Source organism: Entelurus aequoreus, linkage group LG05 (assembly GCF_033978785.1).
Source record: "Entelurus aequoreus isolate RoL-2023_Sb linkage group LG05, RoL_Eaeq_v1.1, whole genome shotgun sequence".
NCBI lineage: Eukaryota > Metazoa > Chordata > Actinopteri > Syngnathiformes > Syngnathidae > Entelurus > Entelurus aequoreus.
In genome coordinates this window covers 59,361,714-59,368,064 of record NC_084735.1, presented here as the reverse complement: position 1 = coordinate 59,368,064, position 6,351 = coordinate 59,361,714, and positions in this window count along the sequence as shown.

Genomic DNA, 6,351 nt, shown 5'->3' with positions numbered 1-6,351 from the left:
TCCGGATCCGGCGCATGTCGATATGCACCTATTAGTACGTTCTTTTTCCATCTTGGTCCTGCTCCTCGCAGCACGACACGGCAGACAGCCCCGCCGTCTGTGTTGTGGCCGTGTCTTGGCTTGCTGACAGGAGAAGCCTGATTTAGCTCACAGTTAAGACATATTCTTTAGAACCTATCCAAAATGAGCGTGTGAACTGGCTGCTGCAGCGACTGAACATGATATTGATCGCGTTGTTTCAGTGTTGTGCCGTCAGGGCCAGCAAGGCCTTCTCTGCTGGCCTAACATAACCAGAAATCATGATCATAATTAAAGATAAAAGTTATTTTTTATTTACTTTCCCTAAATATCTAAAATTATTCATATTCTCTTCATGTCATATTATGCTCCTTCCAGTGCTGTTGTTTTTATGTTAGAGTTTGTATCCAATCATAATTCAGCTTGCTTATGTTGCCATGCTGTATGAAATCTGCCCGGGGCCTTCACAATCAACAATGCAGGCATCTGTGCACTGTAAGTGAACGGACACATAGAGTTGATAGACAGTTGCGATAGCCAATCAGATCACTAGTTGTGATCTGAATAGGAATAGGCCGAAAATAGGAAGTGGCACAGGAGCCATATGAGCCATAGAAAGCCACAGAAAACTCGCCGGTACTCACAAAGAAGGAGAGCAACATGTTGATTAGATGGCATATATATATTTGCAAGGCCATTTTCAGGAAGGATACTTAAGAGAAACTATATCTTGTGAGACGAGGTCGGCGATGAAATGAGGAAAAGCCCGCCATTTCCACTCGAATCAACCGACTACAAGGGACTATACAGGGTTGAATGGGTCCTACAAATTGTGAGTTCAAATATTGTATTTCTTTATTTTTTCACGTTTAAAATGTATTTTGCAATTTTAATTTTGACAGTACCACATAAGATATGTTGTAATTGCTGAAGCGGGTTTATTGATTTTTAAATGCGCCAGAAAATAACCCGTTTTGTACACTATTGTAGTGTGTAAATGTGTTTCTGTATAGTATTTCTCCAGCAATGGTCATGTGGGGACATAAATTATGGTATTTTGAGAGGTAATCATTGAAGTCGGACATCACTGAAGGACTAGGTGGGAAACGCACGGCCCGCCACTGCGTTGTTTACAGCAATGGAATGTTCATATGTGACACAATCATGACGTAACAACGCAGCGAAATGATGAACAACACATAAAAATAGAAATACTGTCGGTGTATTCATGCATACTGTCTCGGTGTAGAAATTAATTCTATTCATTGTCAAATTCGGAAGTGAAGCGGTCAGCTGTTTGAGTGTCTTGATTTCAAATATTTCTTTATGCAACACACCATGCACACTCAAACGTTTGGAGTTATCATTTTTAACAATATGGATTTTTATCGGCATTCATTTGTCATTAATTATCTGTAATGTTTCCTTCTTCTGCAGTAAAAAATATGTTGGTGTGCCGTGCACTGAGAGGCAGAGATGTGGGAACGGCTTTGTGGATGAGAAAAGTTGACATTTCTATAAATATTCATCTTTACACTTGGCGAGAGATTTCGCGCTCAAATTTGTATTTAAGATTGAGATTAAGATTTAACATTTAGTTTAGATTTATCATTTAGATTTACATTTAACATTTATATTTATATTTAACATTTAGGTCTAAATTCAACATTTAGCACTTACATTTAGATTTTGATTTAACATGTGGATTTAGATTCAACATTTAGATTTACATTTACATTATTACTGTAATCTAAGTTTAACATTTAAGTTTACATTCAAATATTTAAATTACCGTATATTTGACATTAGGTTTAGATTTAGACTTAAGTTTGACATTTAGATTTAGATTTAATATTTAGATTTACATTTACATTTAGATTTAACATTTAGATATGAAATTTAGCGTCAACATTTAATTTAAACTTAGATGTAATGAAAATGAGTGGGAACATTTTTTCAAATGTGAGAAAAGTGAGTTAAATGTCAGAAAAGTGAGTTAAACGTGAGAAAAGTGAGTTAAATGTGAGAAAAGTGAGCTAAATGTCTGAAATATATCTCCTAGAAAAGTGTGACTGAACTTTTACATTCAGCTTCTTATATTAATTTGCTCTTGTCAGTATTTTCTTTTGGTGTGAGTCAACCTTTTATCTACTGATAGAAGCCATACACTTGTGTATTTAACACCCAAGCTTAGATTAGAAATGTATTTTATTTTTATTATTTATTTTTTATTTAGATTTATTGGTCCCCGTGGGGAAATTCATTTTCACTGACCGTACATTTAAACAATAAACATTACACATCACGGACAAGAATAGCAAAAAGACATATTACATGACAGTGACAGCACCAACACATTTACAGGCTTGTCAGACAGGTCGGCCGGGCCTGCTGTTTAGAGCGGCTATAGCTGCAGGGATAAGGCTTTTCCTGAGGCGGGCCCTCCTGAATTTGATGGTTCTGTACCTGCGCTCTGATGGATTTGGATACTGATTTGGAATATATTAATGTTGACTTTGGCCAAATGTAAATGTAAAATGTAAATTGAATATGTCATGTATTGGTTTTCATATTAGGTAATAATAATCAATATTCATGAATGATATAATGAAACTACCACATTGTTTTAATAAGATGTTAACAGTGTCGTAGTTCAGAAAATAATAAGTGCGATTCATGTTACATTGAAAGCATTTAGTTTTAATAAGATAATAAATGGTGTCTTAGTTACAGTTTTTTCCAATGGCTTACACACAACATTTTAATTTTTCACACAGTTAACAAAGTCAACACACAGTAAGCAAAACCACTGTGCAGATTTGCCTAATATTAGGCATAGACTCTGCTTCACAGTTTTTGCGAAATATTCCACACAATGCTTTACACACACCTTCCCATCTTACACATGTGATGTGGATGAGATACTATAGCCTGATCCAGCTAGACAGGCAGGTGATGACTAGAATCAGTAACTGAGGCTTTTGAATATGTTCTTTCATAGAGTTGTTGTTGTTGCCTAAGTCTGCACAGTAGCCTATACTCTATGCTGTAATTTGTATTTATCTCCAGATTTGTTTTCAAACCTTTTTATTTGTCTCAGATTTTAATTTGTACTTCATGTCATTGTTGACTACTGTGTTATGTTACTTTACCTGGCTGTGGAATTTAAAACTATTTTTTTATTAGTTTGCAGCATCATCAATGAGCAGTTCTTGAAAAGATTAGGTCCTTACGTATAGGCCCACTTCAAAGTAAACAATGACAATTGCTATGGATTTGCCAATATATTTTGTCAAGTTACAGCATGCTTGCCAACCTTGAGACCTCCAATATCGGGAGGTGGGGGTGGGGGGTGGGGGTGGGGGTGGTTGGGGGAGGGGGGCGTGGTTGGGGGCGTGGTTATTTACAGCTAGAATTCACCAACTCGAGTATTTCATATATATTTCATATATATATATATATATATATATATATATATATATATATATATATATATATATATATATATATATATATATATATATATATATATATATATATATATATATATATATACATATATATATATATATATATATATATATATATATATATATATATATATATATATATATATATATATATATATATATATATATATATATATATATATATATATATATGTATATATATATGAAATACTTGACTTTCAGTGAATTCTAGCTAAATATATATATACATATTTATTTATTTTATTTACATAAAAGAAATACTTGAATTTCAGTGTTCCGGTGGCTATCCATTAGATGGCAGTATTGTCCTGTTTAACTTCTCCGTTCATGATGAGTATATCATTTCGGCCACCGTGTTCAATGGAGAAGTCTGTTCTACATATTTACAGGCAACATAAACCTTCCCCTTCGAACTGTCCTGGATGAACTGAAATTCTTGTTTCCATTCGTTTTGGAACTTGCAAGCGTATTTCTTCATCTTGCTCGTCGACGGCGTCGCCATGTCTGTAATTTCCTCGTTCTTCTGCTTCGTCTCCTTGTTGTGTGCGCAGTTGTGCACTCTACTCTCTAAAAGCCCTAGATGTTATGACGTCATCGGGCAGGCAAGCTGTTTATATTGTGGGAAAGCGGACGTGAGAACAGGCTGTCCCCACTCAGTCTCAGGTCCGCATTGAGCCCCCTCCAGCTCCGGCTGAATACCGGGAGTTTGTCGGGAGAAAATCTCTGCCGGGAGGTTGTCGGGAGAGGCGCTGAATACCGGGATTCTCCCGTTAAAATGGGAGGGTTGGCAAGTATGAGTTACAGTAATCATTCATCACATGCGCTAAAAAGATCGGGCAAAAAGCCCCAAACATGTGATTTCTTATAGTAAAATAGTTTTTTTTAACAAATGTGTTTTGTATTCATCACTGTTCTGGGTAACTCACTCCAATAGTGTCTTATCATTTTAAGTCTGTGTGAGTGAGATGAAAATAAAACTGCATTTTTACAAATGCTTGCTTTGTTTTGATGAATGGGTATATGTTTTGACCGAAGTGGGTCATTTTGCAAATAATTTAGGAATTAAGAACATGGAATGTGGTGTTTGGAAACGTGTGTATATCTTTTGAAAAAAGACACACAGTTGTGGGGCGGTATAGCTCGGTTGGTAGAGCAGCCGTGCCAGCAACTTAAGGGTTGCAGGTTTGATTCCCGCTTCCGCCATCCTAGTCACTGCCGTTGTGTCCTTGGGCAAGACACTTTAGCCACCTGCTCCCAGTGCCACCCACACTGGTTTAAATGTAACTTAGATATTGGGTTTCACAATGTAAAGCGCTTTGAGTCACTTGAGAAAAAGCGCTATATAAATGTAATTGACTTCACTTCACTTAGTAAAATTGTGTGTAAACAAATGGAACAAAGACATTAATATTTGATATTCATGTTACAATGAAACTACTGCTTAGTTTTAATACAACAGTGACAGTTTGTGGACAGCAGATTAAAAGAGTTTAGTGTATGGTGATGTCTAGTTTCACTTCAATTGGTAAGTTGTGTACGTATCTCCAGAATCAAAGTGACTTTTTACGGCGTCGCAAGACAGTGAAGAAATGTGTGAAAGTCATCATGGGCTGTACTTCCCTCACTAACTCCATTTTACAGCTCAAGCTTGATTTTCTTCCTCCTGTCACAGAAACTTGACTGTCTGACTAAGAGCAGCATGGAATGAACACCAGCAAGTAAGTCATTACTTTCAGTACTTTCTATGTACTGGAACAAAATCATCTGACATTAAATGAAATAATGCTAAATGCTGTTACATAATGTAAAATGCTGTTACATTTTATATGATGTTAAATAATGTTTTGTGATATTAAATAATGTCACATGATGTTAAATGATCTTAAATGATGTTACATGATGCTAAATTATGTTACATTATGTTAAATGGTCTCACATGATATTACATGATGTTACATGATGTTAAATAATGTTACATGATGTTAAATAATGTTACATGATGTTAACTTATGTTACATGTTTAATGATGTTACATGATGTTAGATAATGTTAAATTGAAAATTGTTACATGACGTTAAATGATGATAAATAATGTGTTACATGATGTTAAATAACATTAAATAATGTTACATGATGTTACATAATGTTAAATGATGTCACGTTATGTTACATGACGTTAAATGATGTTACACAATGTTAAATAATGTTGAATTGAATAATGTTACATGCTGATGGATAATGTTTTACATTATGTCAAATAATGTTTAATAATCTTACATGATGGTAAATTGTTACATACTGTTACATGATATTACATTATGTTAATTTATGTTACATGATGTCAAATGATGTTAAATTATGATCCACGTTGTTACATAATATGTAATTATATTAATAGGATGTTGCATTGTTACATAATATTTTATTATAATAATAGGATGTTGCACTGTTACATAATATCTAATTATATTAATAGGATGTTGCATTGTTACATAATGTTAATTAATGCTACATTATGTTACAAGATGATTATTGAGCCACATAAGTGAGCCTAATGTCATAAGTCATGCTTGTTTGTGTGCTACAGTGCAATAAGCACTAAAATGATTAGAGCGAAGACATGCTTTTACAGCACATTTACCTTATTTTTCAAACATTCTACTTTCTCTTGTGTAATGGTGGTTGGTGTCATGAGGACATCATGTGTTGTGTTGCAGACGTGTCAAAGAGTAGCAGATACAATCATGTTGAATAGATATTGGCGGACGTTCAATTCCCCTCAAGTCAAATCCAAACAAGTAGGACCTGAAATGTGCTACCATGTCAATCCTGTCTAGTCATA